The sequence below is a fragment of the Amblyomma maculatum genome, chromosome 2, assembly GCF_055883805.1.
Source record: "Amblyomma maculatum isolate TAMU_Amacu chromosome 2, ASM5588380v1, whole genome shotgun sequence".
Taxonomy (NCBI): domain Eukaryota; kingdom Metazoa; phylum Arthropoda; class Arachnida; order Ixodida; family Ixodidae; genus Amblyomma; species Amblyomma maculatum.
In genome coordinates this window covers 71290339-71317862 of record NC_139345.1, presented here as the reverse complement: position 1 = coordinate 71317862, position 27524 = coordinate 71290339, and the positions used below count along the sequence as shown (strand labels likewise).

Genomic DNA, 27524 nt, shown 5'->3' with positions numbered 1-27524 from the left:
ATGGTGGCAGATGGCATAGGTGCATAATTTAGGCTTGGCACAGAAATGTTGCTTTCTGCCGGCTCCTGGGTAAACCCTGGGGTGAAGTAGGAATGCGCTACATCAGAACGCTCAGAAATTGGAACATAGTAGCCGTCTCGTGCCTTCAGAGAAATATTGTGCGAATCGCAGTTATTGGGTGTAAGTTCTAAAATTTCCTGGGGTTTGTCCGCAGTATCTCTATGAGATCCTGACAGTACATTGTTTGTTTTATTGACTGTAGCAACTGCGTGTATTCATGTAGACTTTAAAAGTATTTGTTTTACTTCGCAGCGCAAGGTGTTTTCCTGGCATTATGGAATAGGCGTTTTTCTTTTGTGATAACTTCCTCAGCGCATTTGAGTACCACGTTTTATTCACATCTCATCGAATGCACATAAGCGGGACACAGGCTTCCATAAGCGATGCTAATTTCTTTTTGAAAAGACAACAGTTATCACTTAGGGGTCTGGCGTGCATAAGGATTGGGAACGTATAAAAAATTCTTCAAGGTTGGAGTTAATGCTGGTGAAATAAGCCGTGGGATAATCACGGATGCACTTAACGGACGCTCAGCATATAGGAATTTTGATGGAAAGATTGAATTTTACTATAAATTGATCACTTAGTGCACTAATACACGAACGCGATTGAACTAAATCTGGATCAGATAAAAGAACGAGGTCGAGAATGTTTGAGACTCGGTTTGGGCCACCCACTGGTCCTTACCTTTAACCCTACCCAAAAGGGTAGGGTTAAAGGTAAGGACCAGTTCTAAGAAATATTTTGTTGGACAAAATAATGTAGTCAAGTTGTCCCAATCGATGTCTAGAAAGTTGAAGCCGCTACAGAGTATGAAGTTGGCGTGAGAGAATCGAGACTACAAGTTCTCATGGATAGAGCGAAGGTCACTAAATAATGAAAGATCCGTGTCGGGAGCTCTATAGCATGTAACTATAATGTTGGTGCAAGCAGGAAAATGAGATTTAATAGACAATATCTCGCTATAGTATTTGATATCAACTCGAGGGGAAGAAAGGTTTGTTTTCACCGGAGCAAGAATGCCGTCTCCCTAGCGACCCACTCTGCCTCGCCGATAGGAGGGAAATAATTTAACGTGCAATAGTTCGATATAATCTATATGAAATGTTAGTCAGGATTCGGTGAATAATGCGATGCCAGTGCGGTGGTCTTCAAGAGTGCTTCAACAGATTCTTTTTTGAGTAGATAACTTCAAATAGTAGTCAGCAAAACCGAATTCGTAGCGCAAGTGTCGACTGGGTGAGTACGCTGGTGAGGATAAGGATGAGGCGATTACCGGCCCCTCGGTATTTGCAGTAAACGCTACGGTGGAAGTATAACAACGAAATCCGAATGTGCCTTTTAAGTGAAATCCTTTTTCCCGATCAGCAGCTTGTCGAAAGGAATTTTAAAAGTGGCGCTGTTCTGTCGAACCTAAGTGAAAAGTTTCTTTCTAGCTACGAGAGCCTTAACTGAAAATCCTTGAGGATTAAAAATCATATTTCTATAGCGTCGGACCGGCAAGAAATATTCCGGATTTGCCTCCTAAATGCGCTAGCTGGAGAATTATGTGCAGTTTTTGCCTGTCTCGAATTGACCCAACCGATTCCCACGTTCGATTTGATGACTTTCAATTGAGATATCAAGTTTGTCCGAGAAAAAGAAACACGTCCTTCAGACTGCTCCGAGGTTTCACAGAGTTCGTTTGTAATTCCAAACAAAAATTAGTTTGAACGGCGCAAGCATTTTTTGGCGTCGTCGTACTTGCTGTCAGCAGTTTGACTCCAGAAGAAGGTTCAGTGTAGTCGGAGCTGGTTTTCGATGCTGTACCGTATTCAGGGTTGATGTCTAAGAATTTTTCAAGTATTTCGATGCGCAATGATAGTCGACGTGAAGAGTCTTCAATACTATTTCGTGTGGATCTGAACAAGGTGGAATCCGAAAGTATAGTGCTCTGGCACAATTTCATGCGCAATACAGCCTGTGAGAGTGATTGGAGAGTCGGATAAACAACGTGTTAGGCGAGCCTTGGTTTAGTTCAATATCTACGGATAAAGTAGTAAAAGACAAGCAAGACAGGTGTTTAAGCTATAGAAGAGAGCAATACATATCAATCCTTTGCAAAAGTTATCGGCGTTTGTATTTTTAGAGTCGAGCTGAAGTTAAGTCTAACTGGAACTGAAGTTTGTAGTATATACGCGATCTTCTCGGACCGTTAGAGATGGTTGCTGTGGAAGAATATTAGCTACGTGATATTGCGTGTTTACATTGTGTAGCTTGATCGCCACCTTGATGGCCCCGAAGTCGTCCTTTGTCGTCTTTTGAAAGCAAAAATGCAGCGCGCGTACTCTGACAGCTGAAATTGAAAGCGATTGATGTTACATACTGCAGTTTAATTAGGTTCACACATTATACGGAAAACGCCAATTTTCGTCCTTTTCTTTCCCTGCAATAGCTAGAAAACTTTATGTTTAGAAAAATTTGGCCCCATCGGTTTTTAAGATTTCTGCAAACACAGTAAAAAATGTCTATCTCATTGTTGAGACCTGCGTTTTCCTGGAACGGAACCTTTTTTTTTTTTTTTAAATCTACACATCACTCAAAGACGCTATACATTACGGGGCAGTATTTTGAATTGCAACAACAGAAGTTTGGCCGTAATATAAATAAATAAATAAATATATCAGATTTACCTAACAAAATGGTTATGAGCAGGCAGTAAATTAGCAAGGTTCTTTTTTACAGAGATAACGTACACAAAACGGTGCCGTCCTCAACAATATCATTGCTTTGAAATAGAGCACGGGTTGCACGTTTCGTCATTTGTCTTGTACTAATCACGACAAATAGAAAGCTCTGAGAAGATAGGTAAAATTGTTTCCTGCATTCCTCCCTACGTTCATGAATCAAAGAAATACGCATTAGGACTGTAGGTCTTCTTCGACTCTCAATGAATGTCCTTTGTTGTTATCATTTAAGGCATTTATGGGATCTTGCAACCAGCATCAGTTGACAGTTTATCACTCGATTTGAAAATTATGCCTGAACACTTCAAGGACCTTGGATACGAAACCCACATTTTTGGAAAGGTAAGCACGAAAGTCTCTTCGATCGATTCAAGAGTGGTTAATAGTCTGAAGCCAATTCGGTTCTGGTTTCGGTAGGACGCTAGATTTGATTCGGTGATTCAAGACCTGTTTGGTCACACACTATAATATTTTAGGGCCGCTTAACGAATCTTCAATTGACAACTTGATGAAGGTGAGTTCTGGATCTATGAAGCAGGAAAGTTTGAAATGAAGACGTACATGCAAAGCACAGTACGATTGTAGCGCCTGGCGAGTTAAACACGAGATGGTGTTTGCAGTCCTATTTGGAAAACTAAGGCAAATGAAAGATCAGTCAACAAGGGTTATCTATATTCTAGAATGCTCCTTCTCGCCATAAACAGTACATCGGAGAGACAGGGCAATCAATGCACATAAGGCTTAATAGCCATCGGGACGACGCAGGCAAAAACTTCCCGAAACTAATTTCCCACCATTTCAACCAGAAAGACCATAAGTTCGAAGGAATTATATTATTTATTCTCCAGTCAGGCTTTAAATCTTTAAGGGACAAAAAATATAGCGACGCATATAAAGTTCATAAATTTAGAACATTGGAACCAACAGGAACAAAAACCTGAAAAGGAGCATTAACATCCCATAAATATATTCCCTCTGCGCCATAACTAGTCGGGAAAGCTATCTCAAAGCGTCAATTGTACAGTTTGTTCACAGTACGTATTCACTCTCTGCCCCCTCCGCAATAGCATGAGCTCACGTGTTTTTTCAAACATATTTCCTTCATATGACTGCTTACTTTGGTTTCCTCTTGAGTCTTTTTCTTCAGACAATGGGCTTGGCAGGTGTAGTCCACTTATATTGTTGCTATTCTTTTTCTTTGTTCCTCTCTTCTCCTTTTCTAAAGCTTCTGATACTTTTTCTTTTGCACCTGTATTCTTTATCAGGACTCTTTGGGATGCCAGTCCCCTTTCAAGAAAGGTTTGGTTTGGGTTTTCGTGGTTTAACGTCCCAAACCGATGCAGGATATGAGAGACGCCGTAGTCGAGGACTCCGCAAATTTAGACCACCTGGGGTTCTTTAACGTGCACTGACAACGCACACCACGCGGACACCTTACTTTTCATCGCCCGCGAAAAGCGGCTGCCGAAGCGGGGATTCGATCCCGCACCCTTGCGTACAATAGTCGAGCACCCTAACCACGGCGCCACCCGGCGGGTACCTTTAAAGAAAGGCCTATCAAAAAAGGCCTATCGAACCTGTTTAGGCGCTGACTCATCATCAATCCTCCGCCTCCTCCCATTTTATCTTATCCTGCTACTGCCGCTTTTTTTTAAGGCCGCGGGATCTCTGGTTCCAGGCTCAGAAATGCCTACAGAAGGAACATTCGTTCGCTCTTTGCCCTACTTCTTTCTGCCCCATCCCCTTCCCTCTCCCTCCAGTGATGATCGCGGTGCCCAGACGAAGACAAGTCCGCTTGTCCAAACGTTGGCTTAGCTTGGAAACTGAGGCTCCCCCTCCAACCTTGTTCAGTGCTCTTTCCATGGAGGAAGGAAAGAGCTTAGGAGAGGCCTGACGTCATTTTTTTGAAGCCGGCGCGGCCGCGCCGCGACCGAACGCTGCAACGTCTCTCCTCCTCCTTTACCCTCCGCATTCTCTTTCTTCGCGACGCTCATTAGCAACGCTGTTGCTAGGGCCCGAGTTTTCATAGCAACAGCGTCGTCGTTGCTATTTTGACCTCACTTCCGCCACACTTTCTCCAATGCATTGGGAATGGCAAGGGTGGCAAGGGCCTCTCCTAAGCTGTTTCCTTCCTCCATGGCTCTTTCAAACTGTGTAGCCCCCCCCCCCCCCCTCTTCTATTTTTCGTTCTACCCTGGATCCTCTAAAACAAATGAAGAAATGAGAGCACTCCCTCCAGGCTAATAGTGTCGCGGTTTTGTGAAATTGACGCGTATTATATTGTATTTTATAGTGCTTCATTGTCTTGTGCTTAGTAGAGTGTTTTGTATTGTAGTGTGTTTGTTATATTACATTATCGCACCTTGAAAGCAATAAAGATGGCGTTGAGGTTCAATGCAGTGGCCAGTGAAGCTCGCCTGTTCACGGTGCCGAGGGTTCGAAACCGACTAGTGGCCGTAAAGTGCTTTATTTTTTCAACGTCACAAGCACATATCAATAAAACATCGGCGAAATCACTTACTGCGGGTACTAATTCTAGCTCACTTAGGAAGAGTACACTGTAGTTGCGTGTCGCGCGCGTCAGGTTCCGTCAGGTTTCCTGCGGGAAGCGGTGAGTGACGAGAATGGAGATAACAATTTCGGTATCGTCATCTTGTGTAGCTAAGTGTTCAGTGCAACTTTCGTAGCCGCAGGGACGAGCTATATGTGTGTGTGTGTGTGTGTGTGTGTGTGTGTGTGTGTGTGTGTGTGTGTGTGTGTGTGTGTGTGTGTGTGTGTGTGTGTGTGTGTGTGTGTGTGTGTGTGTGTGTGTGTGTGTGTGCGTGTGCGTGTGCGTGTGCGTGTGTGTGTGTGTGTGTGTGTGTGTGTGTGTGTGTGTGCGTGTGCGTGTGTGTGTGTGTGTGCATGCGTGTGCGTGTGCGTGTGCGTGTGCGCGCGCGCCTGATGCTCAATACTGCTGTTTTTGTGTACCTGGAAGGAAGGAGAAAAACATTTCTTAAATAAACTTGGGGTTTAATCAGAATAACCACCGAAGCTTGATACCAAGCTACATATATGAAGAAACTAGCACCACTTAGCTCGAATTAATCTCCATATATGCGCTGAGTTTCCTGATATGATTATTCGTTACAAAATTCTAGTAAAGTGCTGCTTCTAGGTCACTTGCAACCGCGGTGATCGTAAGTATTGCTGATATCTTGTGTACGGCTCGAAAAATTTCAAAAGCTTTGAGCAGGCGCTCGGATTATTATTATTGACCTTTGCACTAGGAGCTGCTGAAATTTCAATACGTTCAGTCGAGGGGAGCCAATGTCGCACATTTGGCGACCGGTCATTGCCGACGTTTTGAATGCCGAAGTAAATTACTTGGCTCTGAAGCACCGGCTCATCACATGGAGGACATTCTTAATCATCACTTAGTACGGCGCTCCTACCAGACGCCTGTTGTTTGAGGCAGTTTTTTAGAGCGTTAATAGCTGTTGTTTGGTGCACGTGTATACATAGAAACGATTCTAAACGTTACTCAACATTCTTGAAAATACTTGTTGCCATATGGTGACACCGCAAGTATTACGCTTGAGAACCTCCTATATCATTTGAACGTTTCCCAGAGGTGTAGATCCGGCTGTGCATTGATTTTAGCTTCTCATCAGATGGCTTCATAAGACATGCAATGATCCTCGCGAGGATTTTTATTTCAAGACGAGCACTGTTCGGCAGCAAAGACACTTTTCAAGCATGCTTCAAATACTTTGGACTGCATGGGGAGAAAATTATCAAGTGGAAAAGGCTAGAAACCGTGTCACGCTGCCTGTGTTCCCCAAAAATTTCCGGACAGTATGCGAAAAGCTTACAGTAGTAATTAGAGAGCCTTCTTGTAATATTTATGCTATTATTATTATTATTATTAATATGCTATTAAGCTATATCCGCTTTGTGCTAAACGTTAGAAGCTTACATTGATGCGTCGGCCCTGCCTCTGCAGACTCATGTAAAGGCTTCTTCCTCTGCCTCTGTAAACTCCCAAACCGGCTTTAGTAAAAGTCTGTCTCTGGGGTGAAGAGGGCGGGAATAATAGGCGCACGTAAAATGATATCTTCAGACAGAAGTAGAATTGAGTACGCAATGATATGGCGCACCAGATATAATGTCAATACAATCACTGGTAAGTACATATTTCGTCTTGAAAGTGTATGTGGCTCTTGCGCTCTCGCATGTTTTGCAATTTGTTCGCGCCGTAGCAAAATGAGCGAATACCAATTTGCCAGAATGACAATCCTACTTGATAAGCACAGAAAATATTTCTACTGTCATCTAGGCGCTCAAAGCGGCAAGAAATTATGAAACTACGTTCTGAAGACAAAACATAGGGTTCTGTAGAAGCCCCTGTATTTATATTTTACAGCTACAGGGACCAGAGTTTGATAATTAAATCAAAATGAAAAGGTTTGTTACAAATAAGTTTTTCCACATCATCATCATCATCATCACCACCACCACCACCACCACCACCACCACCACCACCACCATCATCATCATCATCATCATCATCATCATCATCATCATCATCATCATCATCATCATCATCATCATCATCATCATCATCATCATAATCATCATCATCATCATCATCAGCCTGATTATACCCACTGCAAGGCGAAGGCCACTCCCATATTTCTCTACTTAATCCGGTTCTGTGCTAGCTGCATCCACTTGACCCCTGCGAACGTCGTTATCTCGTCCGCCCACCTAACTTTCTGCCGCCCTCTGCTACGCTTTCCTTCCCTTGGAATCCCGTTTGTTACCCTCAGCGACCATTGGTTATCCTTTCTTCGCACTACATGTCCTGCCCATGTCCATTTCGTCTTGTTAATTTCCACTAGAATGTCGGTAACTTATTTCTCTGACCCACTCTGCACGCTTTATATCTCTTAATGTTAGCCCTGCCATTTTTCGTTCCATAGCTCTCTGGATTGTCCTCAACTTAAGTAGAACTTTCTTGGTTAGCCTCCACGTTTCAGCACCATAGGTGAGTACAGGCAAGATGCAACTGTTTTATACTTTCCTCTTGAGCGATACCGGAAAGCTGCTAGTCATAATCTGCGAGTGCTTGCCAAATGCGCTCCATCCCAATCGTATTCTTCTTGTTATTTCCTTTTCGTGGTCCGGATCTGCGGTTACTACCTCTCCTAAGTAGACATATTCGCCTACTACTTCCAGTATTTCGCTACCTAATGTAAACTGCTGTTCCTTCCCGAGGCTGTTGAACATTAGTCTTCTGCATATTGATTTTCAAGCCTACCTTTCTACTTTTCCTGTCTAGGTCACCAATCATTATTTGCAGTTCATCCCCCGAGTTGCTTAGCAAGGCAATGTCATCAGCAAATCGCAGATTACTGAGGTATTCTCCATCTACCCTTATCCCTAACTGCTCCCCATTCCAAGTCTCTGAATACTTCCTCTAAACAAGCTGTGAATAGTACTGGGGAGATTGTGTCTCCTTGCCTAACACCTTTCTTTATGGGAATTTTGTTACTTTCTTTATGCAGAACTATGGTTGCTGTGCAGCCACTATATATATCTTCCAGCACTTTCACGTACGGCTCGTCTACACCCTGATTTCGCAATGCCTGCATCACCACCGAGGTTTCAACTGAGTCAAATGCTTTTTCGTAATCAATGAATGCTATGTATAAGGGCTGGTTATATTCCAAGCATTTTTCTATCACCTGATTGATGGTATGGATATAATCGATAGTAGTGTACCGTTTCCGAAATCCTGCTTGATCCTTTGCTTGTTTGCAGTCTAAGGTTGTCCTGATTCTATTAGCGATTACCTTAGTAAATACCTTATACGTAACAGACAGTAAGCTGATTGGTCTGTAATTTTTAAGGTCCTTAGAGTCCCCTTTCTTGTGAATGAGGATAATGTTTGCATTCTTCCATGGTTCCGGCACCGTCGATGACACCAGGCACTGCGTATACAGGGTGGCCAGTTTTTCTAGCACGACATCCCCCCCGTCCTTCAGCAAATCTGTAGTTATCTGATCCTCTCCAGCTGATTTCCCCCTTTTCATAGTTTCTAGTGCTTTCTTGACCTCGTCCTTCGTCACTGGTGCAACGTCTGACTGTTTTTCCCTACCGCCAATCTCATTACGGTCCTGACTACTTTGGCTACTGTAGAGATCTGTATAAACTCCTCGGCTACTTTGACTATCTTATCCATATTCGTGATGACGTTGCCCGCCCTGTCCCTTATCGCATACATCTGGTTTTTGCCTATGCCCAATTTCTTCTTTACCGCTTTAAGGCTTCCCCCGTTCTTTACAGCATGCTCAATTATTATACTTCCTTATATCGGCCACCTTGCGCCTATTGATTAGCTTTGATATCTCGGCCAATTCGATCTGGTCTGTTGGATTGGATGCTTTCATACTCTGGCGTTTCTTAATCAAATCTTTCGCCTCCTTAGACAGCTTACCGATATCCTCTCTAACTATCCTACCGCCTGCTTTTACCGCGCACTCAGTAATGATATCTCTGAAATTATTGTTCCTTGCCTCTAGGGTAATGTCGCCATCCTCAGTTAGAGCTGAATGCCTATTCTGTAGCGAGATCCTGAACTCTTCTGCCCTCCCCCTCACCGCTAATTCGTTGATGGGTTTGTTTCTTACTAATCTGTTGCGTCCCTTCTTCAGATTTAGGCTAATTCGGGACCTCACCATCCTGTGGTCACTGCATTGCACTTTCCCGATTATCTCTACATCTTGCATAATGGCGGGGGTTGAACACATAATGAAGTCGATTTCATTTTTAGTCTCTCCGTTAGGCCTTTTCCATGTTCATTTCCGGTTCTTCCGTTTGCTGAAGAAGGTATTCATGATTCGTAAGTTATTGCGCTCTGCAAACTCAACTAGTAACTCCCCCCTTCTATTCCTAGAACCAATGCCATAGTCACCTACTGCCTTGTCTCCTGCCTGCTTTTTCCCTACCTTGGCATTGAGGTCGCCAATTAGTACAGTATACTGCGTCTTTACTTTTCGCATTGCCGATTCTACATCTTCATAGAAGCTTTCAACTGCCTCGTCATCATAACTACATGTAGGTGCATAGGCCTGTACAACCTTCAGTTAATACCACTTATTAAGCTTAATTGAGATGCCTGCAACCCTCTCATTAATACTATAGTATTCATCTATATTACCCGCTATATACGTATTGACAAGGAAACCCACTCCTAGTTGTCGCCTCTCTGGTAAACCTCGATAACACATTACATGCCCATCCTTCACTACAGTATATGTCTCATTCGGCCTCCTAACCTCACTTAGCCCTATGACATCCCATTTCATGCCCTCTAGTTCCTCTAACGGCACTGTTAAACTAGCTTCACTAGCTAGGGTTCCAGCATTAAACGTTGCCAGCGTCAGTTTCTAATGGGGGCCTGTCCAGCGCAGCCAGGCATTCTTAGCACCCCCTGCTGTGTCAAAGGTCTGACCGCCGCCGTAGCCAGTTGCTGCGCAGCCGCTGGTGACTGAGGACCGGGGTTTTATGGAGCTTATCATGGGAGGTTGTGGCCAATTACTGCCCCAGGGTGGCCAACTCCTGTTCTGGTGAGGGAGTGCGTTGCCGGAGGTGTTCTCCGGCATCAGGTCGCACCCCAAACCTGTTTATGAAATTCCATCGACACGCGGATTCTTTGTTTTTTTTTTCATCCGGTGGAGAATTGCGCGGCACCGGGATTTGGAGCCCGGTCCTCTTGCCTGCGAGGCGGATTTTCTACCGCTACGCCACCGCTGCACCTTTTCAGAAGTATATATTGCACTTGAACTCACTCAAGACTTTGTAGCTATTTCTTTCCTTGTGCAGAGATTTTTTTTTTTTCGTTCACAAGCGTCTTTATAGTCGTGAGCACATTGCAGGTGTCAGCGGTGATCGTTTGATCCTTTCTTGTGTATATTCTTCTGGTAGTGGCATCTCGGTTACAAAAGCTTGGATTACACGCCCACAAAACGGGGATTTGACAGTTTTTTTGGGATACTACAATGGTGCAGCCGATTACTACCACCACTACGTCGAATGGGTCAGTATCTTTTGCACTTTTAAAGCGTTTTCTTCTTCTGTGACATTTGATGCTTGACAGCTAGAATTTGAGGCTATATACCGGGCGTTCTCGTTTTTTTTTTTGTAATGCCCAATATTTAAAAAAGAAGGTAACTCACTAATTTTAGCTCTAAGGCTATATGCGGACTACGGCGGACACCAGGTAAGGAGCAGAAGGTTTCAATTATCTCGGTAATTAACCTAATAGAATATTTAACTTCCCATTTTCATTAAGGGTAAGCTGCATTTCCAGATCGGAGCTAGTCCTCCGAATAGTAAGTAGCGAAAAAAGGAAAAAAGGATATATTATAGCAGCGAAAAAAGAGGCCCAAAGATGTCACATTAATAGGCGGAAGTTTCACCTAATAACGCAGCGCCAGCAACACGTTCGCCGTAGACCGGTCCGATAATGCATTCTCTGATGCAGGACTGCAAGTAGAATACCTGCGCGCCTTATGTACCGACGAAGCTCCGATCAGCAAGGCCATGGTCGAATCGACGTTGGCACCGAACCGCCGTGCATCCACATGACTCTCAGATGATGCCAGCAGAGTGACGAAACATCTGGATGGATAGATGTGCATACGTTTAGCGCTGTGAAACTGCCCATCAGGGAGACAATTGTGGACTTTGTAAGGCATGCTACTGTTTCTTTAAAAGAAAAGTTGTTTTCGTGGCAATTTCATTTGGAGGACGGGATACTATTTCTGTAAGTACTGCATGCCCTCTCAACGGAAAAATAAAATACGGAAAATAAATGCAAAAATAGGAATCAATAAAATATGCACAAAAGGGAAAAGGAAAAGAACTGCTTAGTTAATCAGAAGACAAATTTATGCATTTTGAATCTTACCTGGTATCTTCTGTAGCCTCAATTATAGCCCCAGGGATAAAATAGTTATGAAGCCTGTTATCTTTCTCTTAAATGTTGGAGGCTCTCAGAAACACCCGGTGTTTACACGCACGCACGCACGCACGCTCGCACGCACACACGCGCACACACACACACACACACGCACACACACACACACACACACACACACACACACACACACACACACACACACACACACACACACACACACACACACACACACACACACACACACACACACACACACACACACACACACACACACACACACACACACACACACACACACACACACACACACACACACACACACACACACACACACACACACACACACACACACACACACACACACACACACACACACACACACACACACACACACACACACACACACACACACACACACACACACACACACACACACACACACACACACACACACACACACACACACACACACACACACACACACACACACACACACACACACACACACACACACACACACACACACACACACACACACACACACACACACACACACACACACACACACACACACACACACACACACACACACACACACACACACACACACACACACACACACATTCTCGATCTAACTTCGGTACATCGAGTTTTAACTTACACCTTAAGGCGGCACTTGTGTTCCGAAACTTTACTTTGCTTCTTTTGGCAGGAAGGGGGTGTAAGAAAAGCAAGCAACATGGGAGGCAGGGCCTAGTTACCTGCCATGTTTACACAATCATCTACACGAAAACAGAATTAAAAATACATGCGCTTTAAACTTTGCCTGTTAGGACGAGGAAAGACATGACTAACTCGATTAACAATCTTTTTTGTGCGTTAATGGTTTCCATGTCTAAAAAGTGGGAGCTTTCAAGATACAAGCATTCTTGCCATGTTTGACTCGAAATGTTATCGTCATTTAAGCAGCTTTAACGAAAGGTAGTTCATGAACTTGGCGCTTATAATATGGGGCAGAAAGAGGTGCATGCAGATTTAGAACCAGCGTCGTCCATAAATAGAGCAACACATTAGTGCTGTTAGATGTCGAAATGTGATTGAAAGAGAAAGGGTTTCAGATATATATTTACCTTGATTCTTATTTCGCACGTCTTTCTTTGCACAATGATTCACGTCTCATAGATGGGGCAGAGGGGACTAGATTTTTGGAACGATACTGAGCCACTGAGGATCGAAGATGACATTTATGCAACAACACGGTTCACTGACCAAGCCAAGGTAATCATTAAAGCAAGAGATGCGTCTAAGGTAAGCTGTTTTGTTTTCATGTTGTCATCAGAAAAAGAAAATCGGCGGGAAGCATTTCCATCTATATTTTGATGAGCTGAAGCGAAAAAAGTAACCAATGTTTTAATCAAAAACTATTTATAGGATTAGAGCAATACAGATTGTTAAGGAATATTCAGGAGGCATTTATTATTAAGCAGTTTATACATCGTATAACTGACGGGATTGGTAGCACTGTCAATGTCCATAGACGTGGTGAGTGCGAGTGTATGTTTAAAATGGAATTTCGTTGAGATAGCTGTGTGTGAGACAAAATTCGTCGCCATTACGCCACAACTGTGGTACGTCCGACCAGCAATTCGTTCTGGAGAGAGGGAATTTTTTTGCCTGAATGCCGAAGCGCACGACTTCGGTTATATGCAGATGTGATTGCAAAAGTGCACACTGAAATTCAAAAGGCAACATATAAATTCCGGTTGATAGCAAATATGTTCAGCGCACATTAGGTGGTGTTAGCGGGAAGTCCATGTCTAAAACCATGAACTTGTTATCGTCTGCAATCCGGCGGTAAATTCGAGACCCTTCGTATGTCATCTCAAAACCGAGCGATCGCCTTCCATAGATTCAGCGTTTAATCTAAGATTAATAATAACGGAATAATTACTCACTGACATCCATGAAAACGCTTGAATCAATATGAATGAGTAATTACTCCTTTTGTTACTAATTTACTCCTCCTTGGGCGATTCCCCTAAACGTTCGACAAACACCTAAGATTATTCTTTGATAATAAGCAAGTAATGATCAGCATACCAAATAACTTAAAGGGTCATCTGTTCGTCGGGAAAGTGCGCAAGATTAATTCTGGACAGAAATACACGAGCAAGTTCCAGGTTTAGACAGGAGCAAATACAAACACCGTTGCGCTTGACGCTTACCTTGTCCATCTATATAAACGTTCGTCATCTTCCAAACCACTTTTCCTCGGTTTACTCGGCACGAGAGGGTGATGATTTCTCTCCTTTATGACCGGCGCATTCCACGAAAGCGAAACGGACCATTAAAACGTACTGTTTACAAGCCGCTTTGGCTACAGTAAAGCATACGCTTGGTGTATGACTACAAGAGTAATCAGATTAATAGAGTGAAACATGTCGGATTTCTTTGTCCGACATGTTTCACTCCGACGTGCGCGTGGCCGACCCGCGAGTGGCCTAGCCATGCCTAGCTTTGCCAAACCAACATGGCGGTGTGCGACGCATCAGCATTCATGATCCCTGCCACCGCCTGCACTTCGAGGGTTCTTTCTTTTTTTTTTCTTTTTGTGCGCGCTTGCCGCGATACAAAGGCTGTATTCCATCGACCTGTGTAACAATGTGCTCCAAGAAACTGTGTGTAGACGGAACGCCTGAATATATCTAATTTGCTTAACAGGCAAAAGTTGACTGCTGTCACTTCGACGGGCTGAAATGGCCATGGGCGGATGACGCATGTTTGCTCAGTGCCGATGGCCTCTCCTTCGTTTGCTGCTAATTTACGTGTAACGGCCGAGATAACCTGCGTAACCAGTATTTTTATTGATAAGTAAAAAAGTCAGTGAAAAGTTTCGTTATGCTGGCTAGGCCGTTGATGCATATGTAATTATGCCAGCTCTTCTGCCCTGTGCAGCGACAGGCTGCGATCTTCGCAAGATATTGGGAAGGGGGGGTGCCGAGGTGAAATGGTTTTGTCGTTGCCCCGTGGAGACAGTTTATCCAGTGGTCACTAAAGTAAGTACCTTGGAAATGTATTTTTACTTTCCGTTGCGTTTTTCCTCCTTGCGTTGCTATGTCCGGTTGTGAGTATCAACTGTTCTCCTGCGAAGCAAACTTCCTCATTGTTATTTATGTTCAACTTATACGGTAACGACGTCCAGGCTACGATCGCGGTGAAAACTCAGGAACCTATCGAGCCTCGTGTATTTTGATAAAGGTTTCAATTGCAAAAGGAAGGTATCACCTATATTATTGGGTGGTTTTAAAAAGACACAGCGATGCAACAGAAACATGTAGTGTTTATTCTTTGTATTCATAGCATGGTAAATGGCGTTGTCCTAACGAAGTGGGACATTTGTATCTCAGGCTACGAATATGTTCCTCTATGCTTGGTGGTGTCGAAACGCGGCGTGGTTGTTTAGCAGCGGACATGAGGTGGAAAAGACATCGCGCTACCTCTTTTGTTGGTTGGGCGTTCTGTTCAACAATACGTTAGCTTTGAGCATTGCAAGCGTTTTGTATCGCGAAAGTGCAAGAATTAGCGCTTAAGCTTCGTTTTTTCTTTTCCGGCTTGCGAGGCCTTTCGTGCTACTGTTCAAACTGCGGATACTGAGAAGGCAACAAAGAAAAAAAAAAACCAGTCGACAGACTCCAGCTGGGAATGCGAGAGCAAGATCAGAATAACAGGCGGGCCGGAAATAAGGATGTGAGGGCCGTAATGGACACGAAATGGATTACAATGTACAATGAACCTTCAAGCTCCCCCTACTTGTCCTTCAAGCTCCCCCTACGGCGCCCTAACAATGCGGTGCTGCGGGTTACCGAAATTCCCACTGCGGGTGCGCAAGACGCGGGCCTTCAGTTCACGTGCTGTAATTTTAGTTAAAATTTAAACGCTCGTCTAGAAAGCATGAGGAACTTATTTTTTTTTAATAAACTGCGGCGCAAAAATAGTCACATTGCTCCTTTCTGTGTAGTAAACGAGCCAAAAGCAATAAGAAAGGACTAGTGCGTCTGTAACATTTTTTTTTTTCAGTTTTATTACTCACATGTGAAAGGTCCGCCAGTGACTGTTGTTTTTATTCAGTGCATCACATTCAAGAGTCTGACCAAACATGGTCTGGTCAGGTGGTGGCATAAAGGTTGTGAACAAGGAAACCGTAAGGTTTCCGAAACATCTTTACACTTTTATTAACTTTGAATTGGTTAGTGACCCTATATTCTTTTAATGAAAGAGATTTTGCAGCTTCAAATATCCTGAAAAACGTGTTCAGCCGCTTTTAGCCGACTAGTAACGGGTTGATAATAAGCAGATTAGTAATTAATACATGTATGTAGTACTGGCGCTAATCTCTCATCGTAAAAAATAATTTTAACAATGGCGGCTTCCCTAAAATCTATTCATAATTGATTTATTTACACTTGACTGAAGCTAAACTTGAACCGTCTAATATTATGCAAGCTTATATGTGTGCAACTGCTTTCTTTCTTTCTTTCTTTCTTTCTTTCTTTCTTTCTTTCTTTCTTTCTTTCTTTCTTTCTTTCTTTCTTTCTTTCTTTCTTTCTTTCTTTCTTTCTTTCTTTCTTTCTTTCTTTCTTTCTTTCTTTCTTTCTTTCTTTCTTTCTTTCTTTCTTTCTTTCTTTCTTTCTTTCTTTCTTTCTCTTTCTTTCTTTCTTTCTTTCTTTCTTTCTTTCTTTCTTTCTTTCTTTCCGAAGGAGCCACCTCTGACGTCATATCATAAGCAGTGATAACAAAAGATGCCTGAATGTTGAAAAGCAATGACTCAAAAGGTGCCCACCATGGCTAAAGTGTGCCATCTCCGTTTTTTCTTTTCATTAATTTCAGACTGGATACCAAGAAGAACGTAGGTCAAGGCAATCCTCCTTTGGTTCTCTGGAAAGTTCAGAAGCCAGCTGCCAAATACTGGGCTGAAATTTTCTGTAGCAATAAAAGCATTCATTGAAATCAATGTTTGTAATTGCATTTATGTATTCACTGTGGAATACAAATCTCTAATATTAGGCTTGTGTAGAAGTGCTGTGTACAAAATGAGCTCCCTAATTAGGTGAACAATACTCTTTTGGCATTCTGAATGCCACATTATAGCAGTAAAAATTACTTCTAGAATTGCCTGCTTAACGTACTTGAAAGAAAGGAGCTCAAATACTCCTCAAACGAATATTTAACAGTCCTATTAGATGCCATGATAACTTTTCAGTGACCCGACATATACTCCAAAAATTACCCCTGCCCTGAGAGAAGTAAAACGTTTACTCCTTTCAGTACCTTAAATACCTCTCCGTAAGCGAGAGTGAAGCAGATACTCCTTTTCTGAGGAGTACAATATACCACCTTTTCAAGAGTGCGCTAGGCTGCGGGCCATTTACTTCTATTTGGGTGCTTTTGAGTTTATGGCAAGGATTGCATACCGGATATGCGCTTTACCCAAGAAAGCGTCACTAGTCAACCCAGCTCGAATTTTTACTTTTTTTTTTTTTTTTTTGCCACTCGCTCCCACGCAACAACTAGACAACATTGAAGACAGTGGAAAAGGAAACGTGGCACAGCCTCCAGTCGGGCTGGTCGATCAGCCCGTCGTGTTCGCTGCGGTGCTGGCGAACGAATGATTGCACTGTAAAGCAGTCTGAACTGCTGACGTCATCCGCACCAGACAACGTAACGTGCGGGAACTGTGGAGAGCGGTCGAATGCGCGGGTCACCGCCTTGAGCGAAAGCTGGAAATTTTAAAATGATTGGAAATTTCCATCTCGCTTTTCAGCACTTCTAAACCGCGGCAAGCACTTTGCAAAGAGCTTCCTCTACAAAATGTGCGCATTTGGTTGCCACTTTCTGAACCACCTTTCTAACCGTTTAACCCGCAAAGCTACTAAATATAAAGGGTTCAAATATTTCGACAATCTGGCGTTCTGTAACATGGACATGCACCGCAGAGTATGCGGGCGCCTTTTTTTTTTTTTTTTTTTTTTGTTGTTCAATTGAAAAGCGGCCGCCGCACCCTAGGCTGAACGTGGGTCCTTGGGAGCAGTCAAGCGTCCGAACAACTCAACCATTACCATCACTGAGCTGTATTTGCACAGTTACCTATCATAATTGCCTTTTCTATTAATCGTGTTGTTTAGGATCAATCGAAGCGCAAGGATTCGTACATTAAGCCAGGAAGCTTGCTGACTTACATGAATAGAGGACCCAGTGTGCACGTTTCTGGAGCGGATCAATGAGATCTGTAACATTATCCGATTTGCTCTTAGGGAAGAGAGAGCAACTGACACCGTTTAGCACAGTAATTCATCGTTCCTCTAAAACTGCGACTTGAAACGCATCCCTTCAATAATAGATAGGTACCACGTTTCTTGCAGCCCTTGCTCTTGCTCATGGCCCACCAAGCCCCTCACAGGGCAAACGATATGGATTTCCTGCAAGCTCCTGAAGCAAATGTTGCCAAGTTTTCATACATCGGGGACCCGAATAGGAAAACATACGCAGGTGAGGGAATGCTGTGCATGCTATAAGAGTTGCAATCACCGTACTTCTGAAAAAGTGAAGGACTCGTCTTAGGTCGGCTTCGGGAAAACTCTGTTATCAGACATCGCTTCTGACTTTGAGATTAATATGCGTTCGTTAACTCTATTGCGTAAATGTTTAAGTGGGTTGGCAATGTGCCACATCAACGTTTGACTTAAGCGGTAAAGCGTAGCGCGGGCGTGATAATGGTACTGCAAATTATTCATAGAAAAACTTTAAACTGCTTACTTGAACAATGAAGAAAATATTGTTCAATGCATGCCACGGTCAGGTTTTAAAAGAACTTTACTTATTTCATTAATAGGCATGTGCTGTCTAAAGATTGGCATGGTACATTCAAAGCCTAAAAAAGCATCCTACTTCATTCAGGAGGATAGCTATTTAACAGTGTCGTTGGTAATATTATTTCCTTTTCTTCCATAAATTTTTATTGAAGATTGTAAACGAAGGTAAAATTAGTAACGGCTGCGAATGGCTCGATGCCATGGCTACGTTATTTATTGTGGATTAAAATAGTTCGAAAAGTAGGGCGCAAACGAGCACAATCCGAGTTGGTAAGCTGTGTTTATCACCACCGCCACCACCACCGCCACCACCACCACCACCACCGCCACCACCACCACCACCACCACCACCATCATCATCACCATCATCATCATCATCATCATCATCATCATCACCACCACCACCACCACCACCTCCATCACCATCATCATCATCATCAGCCTGACTATACCCACTGCAGGGCGAAGGCCTCTCCCGTATATCTCTGATTAACCCGGTTCTGTGCTAGCTGCATCCACTTGACCCCTGCGAACTTCTTAATCTCATCCGCCCACCTAACTTTCTGCCGCCCCTGCTACGCTTTCCTTCCCTTGGAATCCAGTTTGTTACCCTAAGCGACCATCGGTTATCCTCTCTGCGCACTACATGTATTGCCCATGCCCTTTTCTTCTTCTTAATTTCCACTAGAATGTCAGTAGCTTGAGATATTTCTCTGACCCACTCTGCACGCTTCCTATCTCTTAATGTTACCGCCACCATTTTTCGTTCCATAGCCCTCTGAGTTGTCCTCAACTCAAGTAGAACCCTCTTGGTTAGCCTCCACGTTTCAGCCCCATAGGGAGTACAGATAAGATGCAACTGTTATATACTTTCCTCTTTAGCGATACCGGTAAGCTGCTAGTCATAATCTGCGAGTGCTTGCCAAATGCGTTCCATCCCAATCTTATTCTTCTTGTTATTTCCGTTTCCTTTTATTTCCTTGTTATGAAAAGGAAAAAAAGCTGTGTTTAATGTGTACGAAAAGAGTTGCTTAAATCGGAGGCTAATGCCGCTGGAGAAACAGTGGCAATTTTGATTATTCCTCCACTATATTAAAGACAACGACAGGGAAATTATACTAAGCCTATATCGATAAGGTATACGTTTTGTTTGCGATAACGAGCTTTTAGAAGCTACTTTTGCCGGCAGCTTGGCCGGCAAAAGTGAAGTATGCGTGCAGACACTTGGCGTTTTATTTTAGCTTTTTTGTTTCGAGGCTAGGGTTTCAAATATGCCCACAAAGAAGAGGTTCAAACCCCTGGTTCGGCGTTATTTGGCAATGTTATGTTCATTTCTTCGGTTTCAGACGAACGCACAATCGACAGCTGATCGTTGGACTTAGAGGCCTCGCGTTAATGCAACAGAAGTGCAGTGTAGGGCGGACCATCACCTCCCGATATTGAAAATTAAGTGCATTCGTTGACTGCGGATTTTCAGCGCTCAACTAGGAGGCCGCGTTGGAGTGCTGTACATTTCCCAATGGTGACAGCCTGTCGTTTTCGGTACACGTTTGACAGTTCAGCTAGGATTGAGGGGAATTCTAAAATTTCCTTTTTTTTTAGTGATAAATTCTCGTACTGAAAGAGAAATGTTAAGATACCAGAAATTTACAGTCTATTGATAACGGTTGGCAGTAGAATGGTCGTAAGTTATCTAACGAAGACACAATATACAACAATTAACAAATTTATGGACGCGGAAGCCTAACCTTGAAGTGTTAAATTCCTCGGCTTAAGAGACGACAATGTTTTTATGCCACCAAGTTTTGACAAATTAAGGTAATAAATGTTATAAAATAAAGGTAGCCAATTATACTTTCTTTCTTTTTGCAACTAATGTTGAGCCCCACGCACCCCCTTATCTCCTTTAAAAGGCATGGTGGATGCCCTGGACCAGTCGGTCGGAGACTTGTTCGAAGCACTCGATGCCGCTGATATGCTGGAGGACACTTTGCTCGTATTCTGCTCGGACAACGGTGCTGAACCATATGGGACCATAGCCACCAACTTTGGATACAACTGGCCGTTGCGCGGATCCAAGCTCACGCTCTGGGAAGGGGGATTCACGTCGCTGCCTTCGTGTGGAGTCCGCTGCTGAAGAACAGCCGAAGGGTCTCATCCCAGCTGATGCACATCTCCGATTGGCTACCCACATTGTACACGGCAGCCGGTAAGCTACAGTGTCATTCTGGCTGAGATGCGGAGTGCGCCACTGATATTTTGTGAACAGAGAGCATCACTCTCTATGGTTCCTTCGGTCTCTAAGGATTCCAGTCACTGGCGTATGTTCCTACAGTGTTCCAGGTTATGGTAGTCCCGATGTGCGGCTTTATCTAGATGTTTCTTTGCCACCTTTAAATTGAGCGTTGGACGGTGCTACGGGCATTCGTAATTCGACAACCGCTGAGTACGATTGCTGCTATCGCCGCTGCGGAGTGTTGTAATTCTTCTGAAGCTCAAAGTCAGTAAAATAAAAAGTTTATTTCAGGAAATCTTAGTGTGTTCGATTGCTGCCTGCGGCATTGTCACTACCAGGAGGCAACTTGTGATGGTGCTTACTCTCGACATAGTAACGTACCCGTGAAAATGGCATCCGTCAAAAAAAAAAATCAACCTTTAATATTCATCCACTACCATGCTTCCAAGGACGACCGGTGAGGATACAGAAGACTGACACGACCTGTCTAAACGCGTGTCAACGTACAACGCCAGAAAACCGAAGACAAGTCTACTTTGCTCTGCAAGGATCTGCCTGAATCTTGTTCGAAAATTATGAGACTTTTTTTTTTTGAAGGACTCCGAGATATTTAAGACGGAGTTTTGAATGGCCTTTTCAAGTGTCGCCTAAAAAAAAGCTAATGCCCACACTCAGTCCAGAATGCAACTGCTGAAGGATCTGTGCTGTCCTGTGTTTAAGAGATGAAAGGTCTCTCCAACCGCGCCGATCCCAACATCACCGAGGGATCAAGGTGAACTTCCTGACGTGCGGTGCAAAAGGCCAATGTTTGCCGGTCTCCTATGACAGCCATGGAAAACCATGGAAAAATTCATCCAAGAAACAACAAGCATTGGGAAAACCCTGGACGCCCAAACCCGCCAGTACAACCAGCCATTTCAAATCTTCCCCTCAAGCCGCTATGACGCCTCACCCACATGTGGAGATAACCGGCAGGAGCTTATCCGCGATATCGTCCTCGAAGAATTGCAACAACTCCTGGCATCCTCCGAGCAGCCGGAAAGAGCGACGCTTGTGGACGCGTCCGTTCAGCATTAGCTTGGCTCTCCACCATCGTCTATCGCAGCTAAAGACCAAGCCCAATCCATACATCCCGTCGATGCAACATGTTTTCTTGCACCCCGAGGGCGACCCTCCAAGCCCCCTCTACTCAAACAGGCTTTACCTGAACGCAGGCTCTTGGACCCCGCCCACCAAGCCTACGAATTATCATCAAGCCCCAGGAAGCACGACGCCTGAAGGACTGCGAACAACTGCCCACTATGCTTCCACTACGGTGAGGCCGGCCACATTCTATGCCACTGCCCGTGCAGGCGCATCGGCATGCACATTTCTGCCATTGACATCCCACGACCCCGTTTTGGCGAGCGACCACTACCTCTAGGGCAGAGTAGGCGTCGTTAAGCCACCTATTCCGTTTTCCATCGCTGTTCAGCGCGCGCTCTGCGTCACCAAGCCCCTACTGTCCACGGTCGCATGGTTACCACCTTAGTAGACACCGGAGTCGACTGTTCTGAATTAGGGAACCGTTCGCCTTCCACCTTAAGAAAGCGACACTTGGGATAGCCCACTAGTTCGCAACCTTATTACTCCGTCAGGGCGATGCACCGCAAGAGTGCAAGTAAATGGATGTATTTATCTTAGCAGCTTCGGGGTCATACACAACTGCTCGTGAGGCGTAATTTTGGACATGAATTTTCTTAGTGAACATTGAGCGATGATTGACTTCCGTTCTTAACTCACAAAACTCGACAGACAAGGAATTACCTACTACGATGACTTGGCTACATCACGTCGCTTCAAATTTCTTCGACTGAAAATGCAACATGCCACCGTTTTCAAGCGTCGTCACTTGCATGAGTAGCGCAGGCATTGAATCCACCGAAGGAAGTCATTGCGATTGTAGACTCGTCAAACTGCCCATCTACGATTCCTCCATTTGTATTGTTAGATGGGAGATAAACTCTGACTTGATTTGATTTCAAACACCCTGTTGCTTTAGGAAAGACGGCTTGGTGTTGCAAGAGGCATCACCTATATTCAGGGAGGGAAAGCCGAAGTGCTGGTGATAAACTTCACGGGAGAATACCGGCATCTTAACAAGGGCACGACGATCGCTTTCCTCGACTCGCTATCGGACACTCGACAAGTCCTCGCTCTCCTCAACCAGCCCGTAGATGATTCACCCACTCGAGGAGATCAGCGGAGGCTCGACACCAACCGAGCACTACCCCGGAGGGAACAAGACCAGATTCGCATTCTTGTTAAACGCTACAGCGAGCGCTTTTCGTCAGCGTCAGAGATGCGACAAACTGCGATATAAAAACACCGCATAATCACGGACGAATACTGCGGACCTCTGCGTTAAAGCGTCTGTTGTGTATTGCCGCAAGACCGCTAATCCATTCCCGAGCAAATCGATTAAATGGTTCTGACGAAACCTCCGATAGAGGGGAAGGGCAACTACAGCGTACCTCCACATGTCGCAGTGGTCGTGCAGAAGACGACGATACAATCCAGCGTGCGCTGGCCGAGTTCGAGAAAGAGGATGCGATGGCGGAAGGACCAAACGCCAGCAGTGCGCTGCACTACTTTCGCTTGGTAGAGCGGGACGAGTCAACATATTCGTGGATACCAGGTGCAGACTTATGCCTGGTTCTTGTACGCCACGAATTTATCTCTTCTATAAGCTGCATTCAACCGGAGAGACATTATAGTATATAAAGGAGATACTAGCTTTTTCCTGTTATTTCATTACCTTGAGGTGTTTGCTTTGAGTTCTAATAATCAAGGTCTCAGACCAGTACTGGTCCGCTACGTATAAGAACACTCAACATATTTAGAATATTTACACTTCGAAGTAACTGCGGATAAGGGGTAATGAGTACTACCCTCTCAGATTGCTTTTCTGCGGTAAAATAATAGGCAGACTGAAGCCGATTAAAGTGTGAGTATCGATTACAGCGCGATGCAGTTTCGAAGTCCGAATACTTTATTATTTCCGGAGACTAAAACTCTGATGCCATATCAAAACATCCCTGCGGCAAAAGTTTAATCGTGCGGATCACAGAGTATGAGTAAAATGAAGTGCGAACCAACGACCCGTTTGTAACGGTTGCCCTTAGGTGGTATAGCCTGCAAATGTACACAGTCGATCACACTTGTCTAGAGCGCTCGAGTGTGTGCTTCGGAGCAAATGGCGGGAAATATTAATTCAGCTCATTTCTCAAGCGTGACGCGTTTGTGCCTGTGCAGTTTGCATGGCCTTGCAGCTGCGCTATAGAAGTCAAGTATTATCAGTAAGATTCAGTACCTGACTTATAATTTCACTTTACTTCCTCCACAGAGCACCGCTCCAGCGCTCTAGACAAGTGTGATCGACTCTATACCAGTATGACACGAAAGGTGCCAAGCAAATCATTTTACAGAAGAGATTGGCGAAGCTCAGAATACACGAAACTGATGAGATTTGAAATATACGCATATCATATTGTTTGGCCAAAATATGATGTCTGGCAGAATCAGTGCACAAAAGCGTTTTCTGGGCCCATAATAAATTTCACAGCTAGGCTGAATCAAAGAACCCCGACGTTGTGCGCGGATTTTTTTTTTGTGTGTGTGTTACCTTTCCGTTACACTGCAGAGCCTTTGCGCCTAGTGCTGGTACGCAAATACTCGTAGTTTTGGACCCGCCTGTGCTCTTCACCCTTCACGGCTATCCTGCGAATGAATACACTTTGATGTCCTGAACTGAAGCCGCGTCTCGCGCCCGCTAACAGTAGCGCGATGTTAGCACTAGACCGCAGGTGTACATCCGCAGTGACTGCTCGATTCACAGGACACTGTAAAGTTTTATGGCGAAGTTTCCCTCGCCTCGACCGACAATGAGCTGGTGATGTCGGAAACGGTGGACATCCCTCCCATGCTTCCCACGGCAGACGACGGAGCATCGAGCGTTCGATTATTTTATTTTTTGTTTTAGCGCGCATCACAATTAGCGCATTTTTTTTTGCGAAAGCTTTCTACGTCAGGGACTGCGACCGCTAAAATCGAGTCTTAAGACAAATAAAGATATATTATATGCAATTATATATTGCGTATACTGAGCCGCATATATCTCAACACGTTGGAAAAATCTTCAGATAATTTTCTGTTGTCACGACAAAATGTCTGTGCAGTTTTGGCATTAAAAAAGATGTGATAACAGAAATTCCTGCATAGCATAAAAGTTTCTTTTGTTACAACAGAAAACTATTGCAGAACTACAAACCCAGGAAAGTACCACAGAACTACAGAAAAGTAAGACGTCACGACCGAAATAGAGAATATTTTATCATATTTCTGACACGGATATGTAGTTCTTTTTTACTGTGGCATGTTAATTATCTTTTCACCAAAGTCTGCGTTAACTGTAAGCATTAAAAACGATATGAGATTGTTACATTCAATACGGGCGTTTTGTAATGCAACCCGTGCGCTCATCGATTGCTACAGAAGAACGAGACGACGTCCTTGAGTTATAATTATTCCACCGCCAAGTGGTCTCGAAATAGTTATGTTGCAACGCATTTAACAATCAGAATAATATGACATCGCTTTGGTATTTTTCCGACAGGAGGTGACGTGCATCGTCTTGGACTACTGGATGGTTTTGAGAAGTGCAAGCGCTGTCTGAGGGCGATGCATCTCCGCGCATCGAGCTCCTCCACGACGCTCATCGCGAATCGGAATATGGTGCCCTTCGCTACGGTGACTACAAATTGGTCATAGGAGCTACGGAGGATTATGGGACGTCCGCCATGAGGTTCGCTTTATCATTTGTCATTTTTAGTGTCTCAGCTGCAGAAATAATAAATGAGCCGAGTTTTGTTAATTCTAACCAGACTGGATCCAAAGATGGCACCTAAGTGTCAAGTAAAAACCATCAAGCTCAGCCTTTCTAACTATGGGTTTTGAAGATGAGGCGACTGTCGAATACTGTATAGTAGTGCTGCGAGTAAATTGCGCGAAATGATGTAATACTGCCGTAAAATCCTTGCAATAAATTTTGGCGACGAACCACAGGCAATTGCAACCATATCGAGGAAGCAACTGCGTTAATACTGAGTGCTCTGATGCAATCTCGCGACATACAAAAAAAAAAAAAAACGTTTATAAAGAACTTCCTTTTGGACAAATTCGCTGCTAGAATTCCAGGAGATGGTTAAGGAGCGAGTGTATGCAGAAGTGCTACCCTTTGAATCCGGCCCATTTGTAACCGAAACTGCCCAGAATTCCCGCAACATTTTAATCAATAAGGTGCTTTTAGTCCCCCTTCTCGGCAAATGTTTTTGGGCATCCTGCTGCGAACGCAGCGAAGCTGACGTCGACGTTAGCGATAAACTCGAGCCACCCTAGGTCGATTCGAACCAGCACTGGCGCAAGCCTGATATCCTGGTTCACGTAATCTTGACGCCACTATGATATCACAGCAGGCCGGTAAACGGTGTTTCTAACAAGTATTTTCGTGTACCAAACTCGCTGCCAACAGTTCAGCCGGCAAGAGGAAAATTGGTTACATAGACCGCCCATATCGGAAGAGTGTATGGGAGCATAGTGATAATAGGAGGCGGGGTTTTGAGGGCTTGTACCGACACTACGTGAAAACACACGTGGCGCCGCATGCCGACGAGGCACAAAACAAAGGGCACAGGCGATTATCATAGTTGCAGGTGAGCGCTTGCGAGCAGTGCGGCCATGTTTGTTCGGCAACAATTGTGCTCCACCGGTCGATGTGGCTTCCTGGTTTAAAAGACATTAAGGCGTCTGCAGTTGGCTGTTATTAACAGTCGTACAAAATTTCAAAATTTCCAAAACGAGACTATGCAAAGCCCTGCTGGTGCTAGGATTCTAGCCATCTCCCGCGTAATGTTAATGCAGCGTGAATGCGGATCTCACTCTGGAAGGCTCGGCCAGACGCGTCGCGTGCTGAGTGACGTGGGCTGCTAGGTTTTGCAATTGTGGGTACGGTCCACTTTCACTCCATAATAAACGTGTTTCTGCGGCAATTGAAGAAAAAAAAAAAATGTTCGTTTTGCAACTATTCCTAGGAACGTATTTAAAAGTGAAATGCGGCCTATTAGTGGAAGTTTCTCGATTTAAATTATTAGCAAAGAACTATAACCTTCCTCTTTCTTTTGCAACGCCGGTACTGAGAAAGTCTCACATTTACCAAACCTTTCAGTCTGTTGCGGTGGAAGACTTTCACGTCTCGTTGTTGGATACGATTGAACGAAAAACGAACGCAGTCAGATATTAACCAAGGTTTTAAAAGCTTCAAACAAATGATTCCAATGCTCTTTAATTTAGAGTTTCGTGCCATTTTATTTAATACACGTCGTGTTACCAAACGTAGGTAGCGTTACCAGTCTAGCCCTTCTGTGGCTAATATCAATTCTAGGCTCATTTCGGGGCATGCGGGAAATGAGATGCGAGCAAAGCCAAAATTAATTCGCGCATAACAACAGATATCTCGACATTTCTCCTTTTAACGCGAAATGCTTAGGCCGTTGATGGCTTTGCGCGTCACAAGCACTACCCGGCCGTTGTTTTGAGCGAAAGGAAGCAGGGCGTCTTAACACATTTGA

The 27524-nt window shown here is 44.2% G+C and overlaps 1 pseudogene; it reads left to right on the top strand.

Moving 5' to 3' along the window:
• Nucleotides 1–25854, top strand: LOC146198945 (arylsulfatase B-like; annotated as a pseudogene).
• The last annotated feature ends 1670 nt before the right edge of the window (nt 25855–27524 follow it).